Here is a 20,692-nt window from a genome sequence, read left to right as displayed (position 1 = left end):
ACGTGCAAGCAAAAGGGGAAGATGTCCCATTTTGATGCCTTACTTTAAATCTGTTGAGCATACAGGACACGAGTACCAAAAGGAAACACTGCAAAGCAAGCCAGGTCCCGCACTTGCTAAGATCTGTCCCAAATACGTGTCAAAGTACCACCAACAAAATACAGAGCAGCTGTTTTTCTTGCACGGTACCAAGCTCAAAGTGATCCTATCACAACTCTGAGAAGGTTTCAGCTATGCAGATAGTGTTTCATACATGAGTTACTTAAGCTTCAAACCCAGTGAGTCTCTCCTATTACCCCACCACTGTACTGGGATGATTTGTCAGCTGCTCTCCTAAAAGCTGTCATGGCCAAAAGTGGCTGGAAGCCAGACAGAGCTGCTCAGTTTGCCCTCCTATGAAAGAGCCTTGACTCATTATGGTTCATCCCAATGACATAAAAGGTTACAGATTTGGCACCTTCATTTCCCCCGACTGCAGAATCAGCCTTTGAAAGCTGCTCTCCCAACACTGTGCAGCTGTTTGGTTCTCCTGTGCCCACGTCCCATTTCAGTTCTGCTGCCTTCTGCTCTTTTTGTCTTTAGGAGGCCCAGTAGCTCCTATAGGAAGACAAAAGCTGGTCTGAAAATTAATGCAAATTACTTTTTGGAAATAGACTTAAATTTTGGTTCCCTGATCTCAACACAGCTTCAGGATGGTCTGGGTTCATACAGAGCTCACATCTGGTGCTGACCTGAGCAAGAACCAGACAAGAGAATCACCCACATTAGGTATTGCCTCTGGCACCTCTTAAATGACTTCACACTGCATTTTGAATTACACTGTCTTCCAGCAAATTTTTCAGATCTCGCAATACAATAAAGCCAGCCATCTGGGTACCCCAGGTATGCCAACATAAGCTGAAACATCCCCGAATTTTTAAGCATTTTTCTTTCTCTTCTTGCTGCCCTCCCCACATCCCCTCATCACACAGAGGTGTGGCACAGGAAGGCCAGAAGAGAACACAACTGCACTTAGCTCCTCATGAAACCAGGTACCAAAATGCTCTCAGGGATTTGGACCCAGTTCCTTTGAGGGGAAGATCCATGCTCAGGTCCATTGTGCCCCTTTCCAACAGGGCCAACTCACTGCTCTGAGCAACCTTGTAAACAAGAGCAGAAGATCTGATCATGGGAAATCCTGGTATGAAGCCACTGCACAGCTTGAGGGCGTCTCTTGTTAACAACTGTAACATACCCTACATGAACCCAAACGCTCAAGTGTTTATTTAGCCAAGAACAAGGTTACTACCTTGTAAATAGGATGCACCCTCAAGCTATCCCAGCTGTACTCATAGCACAGCCAGGATTTGCTGAGCCAGGCTGGAATGATGGGATTGTCCTGGGGAACCTCCAGGATTTTGGTTTGGTCTGGGATGGTGCCTTCCCCTGAACACCTTCTCATTTCTGGCACATGTAACCACCTCTGCTGCCAAGGGCTGCCCAAACCAGCACCCCAATAAGACATGGACCAAATAAATACATCTGCTAAAAACACACATTTATCACTGTTTATCACTGAAGTTTTAAAGTCTTTTTCTGTTATGGAGTAGTCACTGGACTTAATTACTGTCAACCCACAAAATGGATTTGCTCCTTTGCTGGTAGAAAGCACCATGTGTTTTACTGAAGGACTTCTTCCATAGCTGGAGTCACAGGAGATACATCTCTGGACCATCAGCTGCAGTGAAGTAAATATGTTTGGGATCTCATCAGTTTCAGCAGCTTTTTTTCACTTTACCATCTTTACTTCCTAATTCCATGCACTTCACTTTCAACAAATCACCACTCCAGCAATTTTTTCCAATAAGCTCTTTCACAGTATCAGCTATTTTTTCCGATAAAAATATTCTTGCTCTGTGGTTTCAGTCTTCAGCTTCTTTTTCATCTGGTCTAGACACAAGCTAGTTATTTGTGAAACATTTATTATTGTTTCAACCAATTGAAAAAGTTTTGCAGGTTTTGGCTTCAACAGTAACCAAGTTAATGACTCTTCCCCTAAGAAAGCCAGAAATGATAAATCAATTTATGACTTCTCACAGGGAACTCCGTGTTCATGGGGGCTGAAGGAACATCTGATCAGGGAGCAGCACTTTAACCATGAAGAAAATTCAAGGATTTTTTTTAGCATGAGGAATCAGTTTGTGTGCACAGCAGCCAAATGTTATAAGCATTTAAGAGTCCATAAATACTCCTTCACAAGAGAGATCATAATAGTTACTGGGTCAAAGTCACCCTGCAAAAATTGTGTTACATTGGTGCCTGGTGAGTAAAATACATGCTTTCTATTCTGTTAGCAGCTACATGATCCTCTTCACAATTCTATTTTAGATTGGCCTGAACGTTCATAAAATAAGATTTCTTTTCCCAGATCTTATTCCTTAAAGCTAACAATAAAAATCTCCAAGGAAAATCCAGCAGGGAATGGTGGCATTCTCAGTGTCCTGTGGCCTTTGAAAAAGGTCATACCTACAAAGCAATACAGCCCATTACAGATTTAAACTCTGGCCTAAGCCCACATCAGATTTAAGGATGCAATTCAATGCTCTACTCAGAATTTTCTACCTAGGCATGACAGATGTTATGGTTCACCTCTTCACGGGGTTTTTTTAACACAGAGTTCACACTGAGTGAGATACCACTGCTCTAACCAAAACTATGCCTTTCTTTTAATTTTGGGGTTTCCAATCATCTACTCATGGTTCTGAAAGAATTCTCTTGTGACTATGGAAATTCAAGTCAGGTTATGAGAAAGTATAAAAACAATGAATACTGGGTTTGGCTTACAACAAGGAAGACCGGGAGAGGGCACGTGCAGCTATTTAAAGTCATAAAAACCTTTGTGGGACTCCTGTGTTCTCACTTTTCCCTTGATTTTAAAGGGCCCAAAGCCATTTCCATCTCTTCACACTGCTCTGCAGAGCAGTGTGCACAGTAACTGGGACCTTACATTAGGAGGGATTTATTTATATTACACAAAAATGATGCTCTTTTATCAAAAACTTTGCTATTAAAGTGTGGAGGCAGGTAGCAGGCTGAAGGACAAGGACTGACATCAACAGATCTCTCTTGTAATGAAGAGCATTTGAGACTGTACCAGCAAGCTCTTCAAGGAGCAGGGTCTGCTTGGTCTGTCCTGGGTACAACAGGCCCCCTCTGTAAGTCATTTAAATGTTTAGTAGCTTTGCATTTTTTAACAATTCCTGCCAAATTGCATGTATTTATTTCAAGCCTGCCCAACGTCTGCTATTTACAAATACTGCCATATATATTAAAGCAAGAGTCACTCCCAATTAGCTCAAGTGTTTAAGAAAATCATCATATATTCTGAATGATGAAAGATCACAGAAGGAGGTCTCCTAATGGATAGCAGGTGTGGGAATGAAAGCATCTAAAGACTGTGAGCCAAAATCTAAGAAGCCACAGAATATCAAAACTCACTTTAAATTGCACCTAGGTCACAAAGTTAAATAAGACCTTTGGCTCAGAAAATATTTAAAACTACCACCATTTTTATAACAGAAAAGCAAACAAACAAACAAAAACACCCCCCAAAATGCTTATTCTTTGTAAGAAGATATGCAGAGTCAGCTACATATGGAGGATAAGCCAAAAAAAAAAAAAAATTAATAAACATAAGATTGAAAAACACTGATATTTTTGCCTCTGTTTTCAGGCAGCTATAAAGAGCCTCAATAAGCTCTAGTTATCCACAAACACCTCCTCCTTCTGTTTTGTTAGAAAACACTGAAAACCAGGCAGGTTAACTCATATTTAAAAGTTTGAATCCACTACACACTGTAGTAACAAAACTACTTTTAGGATCTTCAAACACATTTGATAATACAAAATAATCTTTGTCACAAAAATAGTAGAGCAAGGTCAACAGATTAGCTGGATGAAATTCCCCAACTTGGACTCTCATTTAAAGGACACAATGATCCATGTTTTGTTATAACCTGGACTTGTGGTACAGGAATATGGCACAGACCTCAGGTGATCCTGTTCACAGTTAACGTGGTGGATGTTGGTACTGAGCTGTACCACAGCAAGATGCCTTTTCTTCCAAGAACTCCCAAGTCGAGTGACTAAGCAATAAGTTTTCTATTTGTCAGTGTTCTTACTGTCAGTTACTGTGAAAGCAGGGAAATTTAGAACTTGAAGATTCTTGAACAGTTAGGAACAATTAACAAATTAGGTATGAAGGCAGAGATAGGGATGGGGAAATACAACCCACCTTTAGTCACTGTAACATCACCACAATACCATAAACAGACTGTAAGCTTTGAGCAACTCCATAAACCTTTACATGGATGGAAGTAGAATTAACTGAAGATTTACGTATCTGACAGAAAAGAAAAAAACCCCAATCATCAAAACACAAAAGCCTGTCCTTCAGTGCCAGTATCATCATTGCCAGTTGGATGCTTCATAGGTCTTCCAAAGTTTGAGCAGAGCACAAACCTAGTGTGCATATACAGCTCTCACTCACCTGGAAATTTCAGTCAGTGGGTGTTTTGCCATTTTCTGTGTGTTTTTCCTCAAGATACAAGAACACTCACCATTGTTATCGGCCAAAACTATGATCAGGCAAGTCAGCTCAGGGAGATATGATGGCATTTTAGGTCAGCCTGTAAGGAAAGTTAAAGCTGACCATGCTGAAAAAGCTTAGAGAAATAAAGGAACAGAAAGCCCTTCAAGGTTGCCACAGTCAATCAATTTGTAATAAAGATAAAGCCATCACAGTCCAGTCAGACACACATGGCTGTACATGTTTACATGGGTAAACAAATAAAGTGCACAAGACCACTAGATCCAAAGGCAATCAGCAAATCCAACTGGCTCGCCTAGACAGCACCAAAACCTCTCCATATGAAGAAAGCTGCCAGGTCACTTAGAGCATGGTCATGTACCATCCCCACCCATGAATTTGTGTCATCTGCCCCTACCACAGCAGAGAAGCAAAAGAAATCACCACGGTCCATCCAGAGACCAGAAAAGGGCAGAAAGAAGCAGATGATGTGCAGCACTTGGTCCTACCGGTGTGCTGAGAACTGCCAGCAATGCAGCCTCCTCTCCAGAGCAATGAGGAGAGCAGAGGGAACAGCACCCTCCTTGCACTCCCTCGATGCAGGGGAAGCACACCCCTCAAGGCACACACTCAAGGCAGGTAATTAACCTTTAATCAAGTTCCATGGACATGTTTAAAACACATGCCAATGTTACTTGCTCATCCGTCCATATCTAGGCACGTACTTCGCACATGCAAAAGGAGGATTCATAAATATGCTTTTTATTTCCTAAGAGCTGCACCGCAAATTCCATAATGCATTCATTTCATACAATATCAGGGTATTTGTCAAACAAGATAATACTATGCAGAGCCAGGAATGGTATGAAAAACCACTGGTAGAAAGCGATATGATTCACATTTCTAGTAGTGGATCAGTTGCAATGGAATATGTTTTTCATCAGAACTTGGTACCAAAGCTACTGTGGCTGCTGATCACACAGAGATAGTGCTGTATTTTAGTATCCTTTTGAGAAAAAAAACACCATTTCAAAGGGAGTTCTCTTTCTCTTTAGGAAAAAAAAAATATCAAAGCAGCCTCAGACCTTACACAAGTCACACATTGTCACTTTTCACTGCTCCAACATCCGAGCTCCTGCATAACACAGTTCTTACCTTGCTGATTGCTCTGCTGATGTCGCTGGCCTCATTTTGGGGAAGGCAGGATTAGGACAAGGCAAAACCACCAGAGTTTTACCTAAAACCACCTAACCCATCAGTCAGCAGAGCCCTGAGCAGCTCCTGAGCTGCTGGATTACCACAAGGAAACTGAGGCCGCAGGACCCCGACATCCCTCACCTCACCGAGCAGCACGAGAGGCAGCGGGTGCATGATCCCAAAAGGAGCATGGGGGCTTCTCCACGTGGTGTTTTACACCAACTTTATTTAGCTCTCACTCCTCAAAAAGGAGCCTAGAGGTACATTAAGCCACATGCAATACATATTGTTTCCATAAATTTGCATTCCTCCAATCATTACCTGCAACTATCTAAGTAATTTTTAAAAGAGGAAGACAAAACAAAACCTGTGTTGTGTGTTAGATTCTGCCCTCTGATTCTGGAACCACTTCTCACCATACTAGTTAAAAGCAATAATGTGAAAAATATTTCATTTCTATTTACACAACATGGATAGAAATCTCTGTAGTTTTAGATTGTTTTTTTCCCAACCAAAATGTTTATGTACTGATCAGAGAAGGTCCAAGTTATGCTGGGAGAAGTCATGGTATATGGCTCCAGGCTTTACTGAAGAAGTGAGGGATGCAACCACAAGGAGAAGCTCCAGAGTTGTGTACCTCTAGGATTATTCTTAGCCTGGCATATTGATTTCTATGTTTCAAAAGAATTTAAAATTTGTGAGTACAGCTTTCAATAGACAGATATAAAACAGAACCAGGTTTCATTTTTGTTTTATATTAGACTATCTTATCTATCTTTTGAATATTTATTTCTCTCTTTAAAAACAACATTTTGCAATTATGATGGTTGCAAAGACTATTTCTAAATAAGAATGGACTCGTGGCAGATCACAAGCACCTCTGCTGCCATTCATTGCTGTCCTCAAGCAGAGTCACCAGATCTTTCCATGCCAAATCTACTGAAGAGATGCGCCCAGGGGGAGCACAGCAGTAGATTAGAGTCACACCAGCCTTGATTTGCAAATTCTAGTGTAAATCAGAGCCACATGAGAGCATGTTAAAAGCTCCCTTTTCTTTCAGGGGAAAAAAAAATTAAAAGAGTAGAGTGGCTGGTCAGAACATTCACAGTAATATTTTCAAGTCAAATGAAAAAAACACATTAGAAATAAAAGTGCTCGGAGTTCCTAATTCGCAATTTGTATGAAGCTGAGAGGAGCATTCAGCATTGGCCCTGAGAAATATTCTTCCTAACCTTCAGGACAAATCCTTCTAGCTCTGCTACATGAGGTACACAGAATCAGGGCTTCATGGGTCACACATCTCCCAGTAGTTCCCCCCAGATCTTTGAATCAACTGTGAATACACTGAAAAAAATCACTGCACTGACTTCAATACCTAAATAAGGCCCAGAAGCCCAGCTCTGAAAACCTTTGAAATAAATCGTGGCAGTGAACTTCAGCCCACATCCAGCTGACATCTGAACCACTGAAAAACTAGTCCAATTACACCCCAGCTCGGCAGCAAGACAAGGCAGCTGTAAGAATGCATTAGCCTTCTGCTATCACATCCAAACCATCTGAAGTGGAAGTCACTAGCCCTTAAGTCAGAAGAAGGCAGGCAGCACTTCCAGTTCTCAGCAAGTCAGAGATGCAGCTAAAACTTCAGCCTTAAAACTAAGAAGTTTGGTCTTACCTGGGGGTCACCTTTGCTGAAGAGCACAAATTGCAAGAACAGTATTATGTCACCTACAGGCTGTGACTAGGTTTGATGCATTATCAGTCAGTTCAAAAGACGGATTAAGAGGTATTATCAGTGTAACACAGCTACAGCAGCAGCCTACTCCCAGCTCAGTGCCCACGCCACTGTAAGCTGCCTTCCCACTTCAGCTCAGGATGTAACAGGGTGATGTTAAGAGTTCATCCTTCAGCTGTCTGCCAGTTAAACAAAGATTCCCTTTGATTTTAAATTACTTTAAGTTTTTAAATAGACTGAAGCAACTGGCTAGCAACAGATTTTATAAGAAACATCATGCCATTAATACACTGACTAAAACAATAAAATAAATTCAAGAAAGCATCTAAGTTTGGCTACTAAGAGAAAATCTTCCTGCAGCAACATTTGCAAAGTACTTTATTTCTTCTCCTCTGGAACTGATGTAACCTTTCAGGAGCTGTAAGACTTAGAAAGCCACACCACATCGCAGTTGTTTTCCTATTAGCGTACCCCATGCCGAGAACACCAGCGATTACCACCCTTGTGGAATGTGGTCTGCCTGTGTTAGATTCGGTTTGACCTCCAGCGTGGGTCAAAAGATGTCAGTTTCTGGAGCACTCTGCGGCTATTGTGTCACCCAAGCAGAAAATGCTGCCTTGTGCTTCAGAGAAGGCTCAGGAGCCTTTTAAAACACACTCATGTAAAGCAGAGGAATTTCCGTGTCTTCTCTCTTGCTGTGTCACTCTTCAGCTAGCTAAGCAAAAAGCCTTCCAGGATATTTCTTGGGCATTTTCCTAGCCCTGACAGGAGTATCACAGTTCCATTCAGTTCTTTACTAATCTCTCTTCAAACCCACCAGAAACGAGGTACACATACAGGTGCTGCAAAATCAGCCATGTTGCATCCAGTGATGACTCCAATCCAGCTTTGCAGTGCCCAAATCCTAATGCTTAAGGACAAAATGCCACTTCAAAGAAACCAGGATTCACATCTAAAAACATGCACAAAAAGCACATGAAGTGAAAAGACCTGCACACCATTCTTCTTTGCTCAGCACCACGAATTACACCAGCCCCAGCAGTTTCTGGTCTGACTCTGCAACACTTACTATTTGCACAAATAAATCTCTGTCACAACACTCCTATCAGTCAAATAATTGCAGCGAATCTGTTAAAGCCCCAAAAGCCCAAGATTGCAGGGGTACAGAGAAAGCTCATCCTCATCTCGTGTCTGCAGGAAGACAGACAGTGGAGTGTCTGTGCTGGAAACGCCCCTATAGGAAGGCTGATTAACTTAACTCACTGATGATATAAATATCATTATCTGCAATTCAATCAAAAAGCAATCAAGGCGTGTTTATTAGTGTATTTTTGAAAGGCATTTAGAGCATAGGCTGGGTACTTATTGGATTTAACTAATAAATAAGATTACAAGAATCAAATCACTGCTCTTGGAAAACAGCACTTTCTGTGGTGAGGAGCAATTTAAAATCATTATCAATTTGAAAAGGAATGAAAAGATAAAAGGAAAACATCAGCAAAAAAAAGGGGCAGCAAGCCACTTATTTTTACTTTTTTAAGAGGATTTGCTGTCAGTGTATAAACATCACACAGGATCCCAGGATGGTGTTATTTCTCACTGCAGATGTGTGCCACAGGACTGGTCTCCTCAGTCTCCAAAACTGCTTCTAATATTCTTCTTGTTTGGATTGCAATTTGATCCACACCTTTAATTCATGTTTTGTTGGTGTATACCTTTTATGCTGGATGACTTTACTTGTCTTCATCGCCTTGGCAAGTCAGAAGGGAAACATTTTTAAAAGCTGTGGCATTACTCAAGCTGTGAGGTGGGCGACTCAAGAGAAGCAACATCTTAAAACATTCTGCACGGGGGCAAGTAAAAAGTCAATAAGGAAATACCATAGTTAGGCTGGTTTTAACTTGCTGAAAGTGTGAGACAGCTGTTCATTTCCTGATCACTCATGTGGAAATGGTAAAAAATCATTAAGAACAATGACTAATCACCAAATCAAAGCAAATATTAAATAAGCAAACTTGCTTTCTAGCCTTAAATCCAGCGTGCAAATGAGAAGTGGTATTCAAAAGTTTAGTCTTTAGATAATTAAAAAGGGTACATTAGAAGAAAAGAAAGATCCAGTTTATGGCTGTATCATGTTAGAACATCATCAACAGGAGTTATGGGAGCACTTGGATCCACATGGTCAAGGCTGGAATAAAACACAGAGAATTACTTTAAAGTCAGAAATAAGTAGTGTATGAGAATAGAAAGTGTACATGGGAAAAGCAAATTCTCCCCTTTGCTCGTATCCTATCCTGAGTAAATGTCACTGCTGCTTCTGAGCTGGCCGTGCTGTGATGACAGCAAGGGGATGTGTGGTCCTGAGTGGCCTGTCAAGGCTTGCGCTCTATTTCCTTCACACAGCATTTGGTTGGTTTTAGGGCTATCCAGGAGGGCATTAAAACTGCAGATTAGGAAAATACATTACCCCCTCTTTGGTAATGAGGTGTGCAGTCCATCTGGGAAGAGGCAGCCAAGCTGCTCAGAGGAAGCAGTTTGCCATAACACCAGGGAGGCACATTGCTGGGGCGAATGAAATGAGTGGGACAAACAATGCCAGGAAGCTCCGTTTGATGCCCCCCTCCTTTTTTCCTCATGCCCACTGCAGTTCTTTATTATAAATTTTCAGGTCTGCCTTAGGCCGTTGGTATTCATCAGGCCCTGAGCTCCCAACTCATCTCTGTCCAAAAGATGACTGATCCCACCCTCACTGTGCAGGCAGTTCCTGGCTCTAAAGGACTCCACTGAAATGCATCAGCAGCTCCCCCACCACCATCTGCTCTATCACAGTGTCTCCAACCTGCTCCTCTCTTCAGCCCCCCCAAAAACAGATTTCTCAGTCACAGAGAAAATGGGTATTTCTCCTCTATATTGTCCCAGAGACTGCAAGGGAGCATCTGACAGAAAAAGCAGAGATAACTAGGATTGTTCCACACGGAGTGAATTCTACCCATTTTATAAATGGATGGGAGGAGGAAAGGACAGAGCCAGACTCTTCTCCATGGTGTCTAGTGAAAGAAAGACAGGCAATGCCTTTCAAATACAGCAAAATACAGCAAATATCATTGAAACATAAGAAACTTTTATGTAAGAGTGATTGATCACTGGAATAGGACACCTAAAAAAGTGAACTCTCCTCATCCTTGGAGATATTCCAAACCCAACTGGACATGATCCTGGGAAACCTTCTCCAATTTACTCTCCTCTGAGCAGGCAGCTTGGATGAGATGATCTCCAGAGACCTCTTCCAACATCAAATATTCTTCTACTTGAACAGAATTTCATTACAAGAAAACAAAAAATAATAATAATTTTATAAAAAAGCCCTCAAACTCTAGCTTAGTGATAGAAAAACAAAAATGCAACTCACCAGACATCACTTTATTCAGCATATTTTTTTTGGAACAGCATGCATTTTATTCCATGCTTGGGAAGTTTTCTGGAACAGCCACAAAAGCTGTCTTTCCAAGCACATGATTAGAAAGCCAGATATTAACCCAAATGCTTCCTACAAGAAAACTTATGACCAACGTATTCTAGGCAGATGAGACTGGGGAAAAATGGTTCTTCCAAACTTTGGGATGAAACTTTCCAAGTTTAGGTTTGCATCCACTTTTTGGCATTTGAACCTAGTTTAATTCCTGATTCCAAAGGACAGTTTTCTAAATATTCATCATTCAGCTAAATCCCCACCAGGAGCCCACAGTGATAAGGAAGAAAACGAGACTCCCATCTTGAAGCAGCAACTACTCTTATACCTACTGCTATTGTAAAAAATGCTGACAGTCTAATCTTTAAAATCAAACAAAAGTTGGTACTAACCCAAATTTATTTTTACCCCACCTCAGATAGCTCTTACACATCAAAATTTCTGTGAATAAGGCAATAGTTATATTGCAGAGAGATGTGGTTAAGGAAAGTAAGTCAAATTGTTTGCTTGACTTCAACCAAGTCCAAGGACCTCTTAATAAACTGAGAGCAATATTTAATTTCTCTCTGCCTCCTCTCACTTTGAGAAACAGAGTCTTTTCATTCACATCATCAGGGTGGCACATAACACCAGGGAGAACTACATGGGAAATAATACAGCAAAGTTTTGTGTGATGTCACTACATAGAAAAATTTTTATCTGGAAAAGTGAATGAGGAATTCCAGCACCAGCCCAAGTTCACTTCAGTGAATTCCAAAAATATTTGTATAATTTTTAACACATTAAAGAACAGCTATTACAAAGAAGAAGATTGTGCAGATGTGTTTGCATAGAAAGGAGGTTATTTTGAAAGATTCTGAGCTCTTTAACAAGTAAGCCAAATATTTTTAAACGGTCCATATTCAGATGGTCCCAGCAAGCTCCCCAAACCTCTCCCAGCATATGGCAGCAGAAGACCTGAGACCCAGGTTCTCACTAACTCGTCGCGTGAGTTTTATTCTTTTGTTAAAGTCAGGGTGCAAGAATATGCTTAAATAACTGAGAGATCTGCAGGAAATACGGAAAGATATATTTCCATGTACTAAAACGAAGCATTGGTAAATGGTTTAATGAATCAATTATATTTCAAAATGGACTTCTGTTTTGTTTTACATTTCCTTCCCTTGTAAACGGCATGCCAACTCCAATACTTCACTCAATAAATGACTACTAAATGAGTGCAAAGTTACAGGCATGTTGGTCTCTATGACAGGTCATACATAATCACCATAGAAATATATAATTACACCTGTCAACCTCATCTCATGCAATTGATTCAATAATTAACAATGTCAGCACCAGGCTAAGCTTAGAGGTCTCACTGTGTGAAAATACTCATACATGGCTAAACATCTTGGTATTTTAATTGCCTGTCATAGTGCCAAGGTTTCTATATTGTACCTACTTCCACAGCAACAGGCTGGAATGAGTAAAGCACATTTAATAACTGCAAAAAGGTGAATTTATAAGCTTGCAGTCATTTTACAGCACTCACAGACAGTGCAGGGTATTCTAAAGACAGCTGGAGATATAGTTGCATTTGAGAGAACAAGTTCAATTTGTGGAAAAAAACTTCTCTGTGTGGACTGTATGTGCACCCTGTGAAATAAAACTCATCATATAAATCTGAGAATTGTTTCTAATTACAGCTGCTGGAGAGGTCAGCTCCTGCCTGGAAGTGTACACACACCCAGTCTGACAGGACAGTTAATCTCAACACACCAGGAATGGCTGTGTAAAAACAGCTTCTTACAGGCTTCTAAGGACTTAATCATGACATGTTTGTCCATCTAATATTATAAATTACTTGCAAGCTACGCTGCACTGAAAGGCCCTGATGTGCCCAAACGCTAACCCCCCTGAACTCGACGGCCGGGCTCCCAGCGCCCTCAGCAGCAGCCGGAGCTGCAGCTCCTGTCTGGCACTCTGTGCTAATTGCACATGAACATGACAAGGGCAAAGTCTTTGTGGCCTGAACTTTTAACAGTGGCAGAGCAAGACCAAACAGACTGGGTCAGGGAGAGGTACTAAGCAGAGTCCCACGAGGAGGTGAAAGACAAACAGATACTGGGAGCTGATGGGAAAGAGAATGAACTCTTCAGGAAATAGATGTGAGGAAATAAAATATCTATCTGGAGAAAAAAAAGAAAGTGTAAAATGAGAAGGTAAACAGGTGGAAGAACTGCTCCACACATTGGCAACAGGCAGTTCTAGAGCATCCCACACTCTAGGACTTTAAAATCAACATTGCAATGTAAATTCTGTTCACATTTTCCCTAGTACAGAAAAGCCTTCACCTGTATGAAATTTCTACGTGAAAAGTTAAATTGCTTTCAAACAATTTGCAAACTCAAATATGAGTGAACAAAAAGTAAACAGCATCACTGAGGAAATCCCTCTATTCACCAGAAAAGCAGCAGAACACAAGTCGGTGAGAATGCACAGATGTTTAATTAAAATAAAGTGACGCATCTCTACAACCTTACTCTGCAGACTTATCAGGCTATATTCTTCCCCTCTGATGACCAGGCCTCTTCAATTCTTCTGTGTTTTGGCTGAGTTCAGCTTTTTTTCTTAAATATCACCATGAACTGGAACCCTTAAACAAAAGAGAAAAGGTGCAACTCCAAAGTCACTAGAGAAACAAGAAAAAGCAGTGGTAGTTTTCACCTACAAACAAATACGTTTCAGTTGAATGATCAAGAAGAGCATAGCATGGCAGAAGGATGAGCCTTGACTTACTCCTGCATGGTTTGATGTTGAATGAACACAAGAAGGGGATGGAAGGCATTTGTTAAAGCCTATGAATACAGAACATAGGAAAATAGAAAACACTTTACCTTCTTGCTTTAATTTACTGTAAATAAAACACCTCCAAATGGAAAAGAGCTAAGTGGCAAACACTGTTTTTAAAAGAGGGTTATTATGGAACTCATCTCCAAAGACAGGATTTTATAAAACAGAAGAGAAATTAAACCCTGTAAAGACTAGCAGAACCTTCTGTTTTCCAACTTAGATCTGAAAAGGAGAATGAGCCTGATAGTGCCAGGCAAAGAAGCCTTTCTGTTGAAAACTGGAGCAGCAGAGCATTTATTCATAGCAATGTTTAATGGCCAGATTGAAGTGGGGTTTCTCACATGAATCTTAAAACTCTGAGGCATTTTTAGACCTTTTGGAAGGAGATTCTTTCTACACAAGTCTGGACCAGAACTGCCAGCAGGACCCGTAAAGGCACCTTAACCTCGCAAGGAAGCAATGGAAAAAGCTGGTGGGATCCACGGGGGGTGGGATCCAGAGCACACCACGTGTCCTGTGGGCAGAGGGTCACCTGGCCAAGCACTGGCCCCAGCTGACTCCCAGGCTGAGCAGAAGAGCCAAGGTACTGCCACCACCCAGTCTGCTGAGGGGTGACATGGGGTTGTATCCTGCTTCCCAACACAGCCAAGTACCTCCCTACACACAGGACAAATCTGTTGCTGGAAAACCAGCATCTAAGTTGCTTCCACTGCCTTTGTTGGAAATAACACTTAAATGAGAAAAAAAAACTCAGCAAAAGCCAACCAGTGGTGTCTCTGCATGCATAAGGATGTGGAGACCCAGATTTTCAGCTGGCATAAATCACCCTCACCCTGTTGGAGGATACAGCAACTCTGCTGACTGTCACTGTTGAAGGCTGAGCCTATAAACACATACACAACCCAGAGGCAGGCCCACATTTCCCTCCCTGAATTTCAGGGTAGGTGCAGTTGCCATCACACACTGGCCAAGCTTTCTTGGAGCTGCTCCAGAACATCAATCTAACATGTTTTCAAGCTTATCCTTGGAGAGCTCAGCTGGCCAGAAGACTTCCCAAAGGATGTATTTTCTATATCCTTTCAAACAGAGAGCCCAGAATAAGAATCAGCTCAAAGAATTTCACGAAGTCTTTTACACTCATTGTAGTACTTGAGAAACAGGACGGGTATCACAGCTCTAAGTGGTCCATAGTACAGATGATCCACAAAGTTGCATTTAAAAGCCTTTCATCCACACAGAGTTACTGTCTTCTCTACCCATTCATCGACACAAAACTGCAAAGCAAGGACACTTCATAAAGCCTTTATAATTACTCATATCAGCATTTGCAAGGGAAGGTCTGCAAATTTGTAAGTACTGCTTTTCTGATCAACTTAGTTTATTTTTGGTTTTGCTAATTAGGCTCATTTTTCCCTCGTAGGCAAAGGAAAGCAAAAGGAATAGATACTGTTCCTTTATAAACAATGAAAATATCAAAAAACTAAAGTTCAAAATAATGATTGTTAGAATCCCTTTCAAGTAAAACATTTTTCTAACGATAATTACACATTTCAAACACTGTTCAGAGAGCAGTTTAAGCTCATAAGTGAATAGCTGAATGAAGCAAAGCCCAAAGCTCCCCTGACACAGAAAACTGGAGTGTGTGCAGGGTGACAGTAGTTCAGGGAAGGGTGCTGCCTGCCACATCCTCGGCAGGGCGAGGCAGATCAGCTGTCTGATTTCCAGGAGCACAAAGCCAGGTTACACCAGCCAAGGATCAGCCCCAATAGCTGCAGCTGAATTTTCAAGCCTCAGACAAGGCCTAATTCAACTCCCATTAAAGTCAATAAAAGCCTCCCATTGATTACAGCAGTGGTTGGATCAGGGCCATACTGATGTTTACTAGAAGCCAGATACAAGGTCTGATTACTTTGATACCGTTACACATCAGATCCTTATTCACTCCATTATTTACAGGCTTGCAAACAAGCAAGAAATTCTGATCACACAGTCATACAGACTTCATTTGCATCCTTGATTGGCATGATGAGAGCTCAGAGAAGGGTTTGAATATGTATTACACAGAGCAGCAGTGCACAAAACCTGCAGGATGCAGTAAAGCAATCAGGCAGCATAAAGAAATTGAAATGGAATTCCTTGGAGAAAGGGATCATTAAGTGCTTAACAAGCATCACTCCGTTATATCTGTTTTAGTAATGTTAGCATAATTTTAATTGTTACCATCCAATCTGTTTTGATAGCTTTGGAGTTATCAAGATGCTAAATATTTTATGGTGACATTTGAACAATCAGGAAGATTAGCTGCAATGCCCTCTACGCAGTAGCCCAGTGCCTGTGAATAGACAAAAAGGGGGATCTATTTTCTGTGTGGAACAAAGACAAGACAGAAAGATCAACACAATTAAATATTAAACAGAAGTAATTACATAGGCAGCTAAGTAATAACTCAAACACCCTGTATTTTATTATGCATTTCCAACTAGCCAATTAAATCATACAATATTGTGAATGTGCCTGGCATGTCCTGCTGCCTGGTAGGTCATTTAGCCAAGTTTTACTTCTGGTATAGAGATTCTTAGTAAAATTTATACTGAGCCAAGGAAACATGCAGGATAGAGGGCTCTGCTTTGTCCTAAGCTGACAAAAAGCTGTTGTCCCTTCTAAAAAGTCTAAAAGTCCTAGAGTTCTATCTAATGCTAATGGGTTGCCAGAGCCATTTAAGGGGATACCTTACAATATGACATGTGTGGCAATCAGTGGCCTCAGCATCACGCCTACAAGGTCATGGAGCCAGAACAATGTGCAACAGTCCCTACCTGCATGGAGACACTTTCTAGATCTAGGGTTCATGCAATCAGTGCATGCCAGGCACAAAATATAACAGAGGATGTGAGCTACATAGAACTTAAATGCTTTAGAATTACACACCTGCTAGAAGTGTTTGCTGAATCAGGGCCATATAGGCTATTTGCAAGTGATCCGTAATTAAATGCAAACTAGCGCTCCCAGCAGAACAGTAGCAAGTAATAATAGCTAAATATTATCCAGAAGAGAGGCAAAGGACATAATTATTGCCAAATGAAATATGGCAACACTAGAGCTTTAATATGCTTGTAAGAGAAGCTTGCAAAATCTGTGGTAGCATAAGACTGAGACTTCCATCTGGATAATAAGGATCCAGGCTGAAATCTGACACATTTTCAACTTTAGGGAAAAAACTCAGAACCTAGCAGCATATACTGCCCTGAAATCAAATGATACTGCTATCTAACAATTTCCACCTTAATAACCCATCTCTCTCTGATGAAACTGTAACTGTTTTTCAGTTATTCAACTCATGCTCATAAATGGGTATTTGAAAATAATTTCTCTCAGGAAAAATGGTATTCTTTACCTATGAGTAGAAAGAATAAGCTCGAGATTTGGGGTTAATCTGATTAGTCAGGACATTGTAAGAATCAGGATGGTAGGGCTTAAAAGTGCCCTGTAAATCAGGGTCACACTAAGATACCAGAGGATCTGGGTTTGTTAAGCTCATCAAGGTCAGGCACTGGCCTTTGTAGCCAGAGCCACACAAAGCCCACAGACCCTTCTGTGGGGTCTGTCACAGGCGCTGCACAGGTAAAGAGGAGACACTCCAAGTCTGGTCAGTCAGCAGCAACTTTGCTTCTGATACCAAAAGCTCAGAAGCTGCCAGCTCAGTACTCATCAGGGAGGAGACTTCCCACCTGACCTGTAAGTTTCATGCTAACTTGAAAACAGGAATCACAAAAGGTCCATAATGCAAGGGCAAAGGTTCAAGGGAGAGCTGCTGGTCCTTGCATTCCTTGTGATTCTTAAAGGGAACTCTCTTCTATTGAGCAAACATAGCAGCTCCTGTCCTTCCTTCAGATGGAGTCCCCAGAAGGACATCAAGGGACTCTGCTGTGGTGACAGAACTTCCTCTGCAGACTGGCACTGCACCTCTCCACTGGTGATGGGGCCCCTGAGGAAAGAAGCTATCAAATGCTGTGAAGGTTGTCACTAAGATTTTCCTTTTTTTCAAGCTCAGGCAGTGATGTTTCTTTCTTTTACAGTCACAGCTCAAAGTTCTGATACCTGCTGCCAAAGGGAGGAGGGCAGCGTGGTGAGTTAGTCCCTGGTAAATCCATCAGTGAGACACCATTGTTTTCCAGCTCACTGTGGGCATATTCAGGAAACTTATTGTAAGAGTTTTCAGGCAATTTCACAGGCATTGAGACTGGGCACTGGACCAACACCAAAACACCAGTGTCTGACTTACAGGGCTTGGTTCCCCCAAGAATATGTGCTAAACATGTTACTTATAAATAATTGGATTCAAAAGGGTAGCAAGAGCTTCATAAGCAAAGAGAGCTTTAGAATAATTAATTAAGAAAAATATTTTTTAAATTATGCTGATGTACAAGAGGACTCGTCTTTGAACATCTAAGGAGAAAATTAACTAGTAATTGGGCATCTTCCTTGATCCATCTAAAGCAGTTCTGAGCTGCACCCCTGGCGGCAAACTGGAAGAACCAATAGCCTTGACACTGAGTGGAACTTTCAACAGTATTTTTGTGCATGCTTGATGAAAAGAATAAAATTTTTCAAAGGCTGAAATACAATAATCCAGTGGAACATCAGGGTTAAAGATGGAGGATTTGGGATGCCACACATAATAGTAAAGTCCAGAGTTCTGAGATAAAAGGCATTTAGACTCAGCTCCTGCAAGTCCCATCCAAAGGGCCTTCAGATAGCACGGCTTAAGAAGAACAGGTCTGGAGGGGAAGACTCTACAACAAGCATTTTCTCAGTGACTCTCACAGCAAACCCTGACTGTGCTGAACACATGTGGCACCTTCCTGACATTTTTCCTGACATATTCCTAGACATAGAGGGAGAACCCAAGGGCTGTGCAGAAGACCACACTGCCACTCCCGGACAAGGAGTGCAGTATTTGCTGTCTGCATCAGCAAGAGAAACTCAGGACCTAAAACTGCTTCCTGGATGTCTGAGTATTTTAGAAGCTTTTTACTGAGTCATATTTCTTACAACAATTTTACAGCTACTCCAAATCACAAACACTTGAGCCAAATCTCAAGAGTGCCATTCAAAAAATGAAACCTCTTTAATCTTTTCAGGGAGATAATCAACTTAAGTGGCTAATAACTTCATCATTTGAGATGAAACTGGTAAATACTTGTACCCTGAGAAAGCTTCAGAGCAAAGATACTAGCTAGAAAGAAAAAAACCAAAAGAGTGAAATTACCCAGTCTTGGTGTTAAAAGCCTGAAACATTTTAAAGATTAAATAAGTATTTGATGTTACTATTTTTAGCTAAAGAAAAACAGCATTGTCCCTATCAGACATTTCAATTTACTTAAAATAATTGTGCCTCAGTAGCTTACAAAGGAGTGATTACATACAGTGTGACAATTGTATTACTTACTACCCTTGACATCACTTCAGTGAGGGTCACTCCAGTTAAATATTTCATTTGCTGTAATGTCCATCTTCATCCAGCTATTTTTGAAGCAATCTGAAAAATCTTCAAATCCTTGTTCCTTCGTCTTTGTAAAAAGAGGGCCCTGTTCATTGTTCCCTTTAATACTTAGCAAATTGCTGGAGCATTTCACAAAACCTTTAAAAGAAAAGTGCATGCAAGAGAAATTCAAAGTAACTCATTGAAAACATCCTTTTCTCACTTTCTTAGTCCTTTCCACTGTCAAATTCCCTGCCTAAGTCCATTCTCTGGTCAGAGAGCCAAAGAGGCTTTATTAACAGTATCCTCATAAATATTCTGCATTTGAATGAATGAGATGAAGGATACTTGACATTTAAATGTTTCTTACAACTTCATTTATAAAGCAATTCTCTTATACCAAAGCATGCCTCCATAGTTACACACAGAAAAATTACAGCCATCTTATACTCCTCCGTATGTGTCTTAACATCACCATTTTCTTAAACCCATCACGACCTAAGTTCTATTTGCTGAATCAGGACGGCCAGGATAACACCATTGAGAAGTACACATCGCTAAGCTTTAGTGTCTACAGCTTACCTACAGATCGTCACCATGGAAGAAGGTTTATGTCCTGGTCAGACTGTGGAGAGCTGTAAATTATGACATTGCATGGAGTGCTGGGAGTGGAGGAAATATCACAGTGAAGTCACAGATAGGCCACTCCTCTCCACTCTCAGTTTGATCTGCATCGCTACTTACAGAAGCTGAGGAGAGAGAGGAAAATTCAGAGGGTTCCCCATCCTGCAGAGGTGTCTCTAGACCAGCAGAGCAACTACATTTCCAGGTCAAAAGCAAGAACTCCAAAGCCAGCAGCTTTCCACCACGTTGCAACCAGAGGTTTGTACATGTACCAGAGGCGGATACTGATCCCTACAAAACCTGAACTGTCATTAGCACTCCCCTTCCTTTCCCTGTACATTGGAGGTCTTCTTAAGTACTCTGAGACTAAGAAAAAATGAATAATTTTTAAAATGCACTGCATTAGTATTAATTGGTTGTTATTATTAATAGTACTATGTATCTTCATATGGTAAATATTACTCCCTGCTTCTCACATCAGCATGAAATAAGCCCCAGCATGAAAATGTTGTTCTGCTATCTCAGCACAGGCAGGCTGACCTCAGTTCTCAGGAATTAATGCACAGCTTTAAAGAAAGTCACACCAGAAGCATATATTACTTTATGGGTTTCTCTGTAAAATAACCTATCCCTCTTTGAGGCATGATTTAAAGACAGCCCACAGGACATAAATCACAGCTGCTAAAAATACAAACCCCTTTAGGACATCACTCCTTAACGGCAGCAAAAATCTTCACAGGAAAAGACACCTGCCCCAGTGACAGAGAATAATCACCTTCTCCAAAG

At 41.1% G+C, this 20,692-nt stretch overlaps 1 long non-coding RNA gene across 1 annotated transcript in view; it reads right to left on the bottom strand.

The window, feature by feature from the left end:
• The window catches only part of LOC125333460, a 48,367-nt gene extending 29,190 nt beyond the window's left edge, over positions 1–19,177 (bottom strand). The window contains exon 1 of the long non-coding RNA XR_007206864.1: positions 7,437–19,177. This is a non-coding gene — a long non-coding RNA (uncharacterized LOC125333460). The remainder of the gene's footprint in view (positions 1–7,436) is intronic.
• Positions 19,178–20,692: the final 1,515 nt, after the last annotated feature.

This window comes from Corvus hawaiiensis, chromosome 14 (assembly GCF_020740725.1).
Source record: "Corvus hawaiiensis isolate bCorHaw1 chromosome 14, bCorHaw1.pri.cur, whole genome shotgun sequence".
NCBI classification, from domain to species: Eukaryota; Metazoa; Chordata; class Aves; order Passeriformes; family Corvidae; genus Corvus; species Corvus hawaiiensis.
The sequence above is the reverse complement of the archived record's forward strand: the minus strand, read 5'-3'. Positions and strand labels throughout refer to the sequence as shown.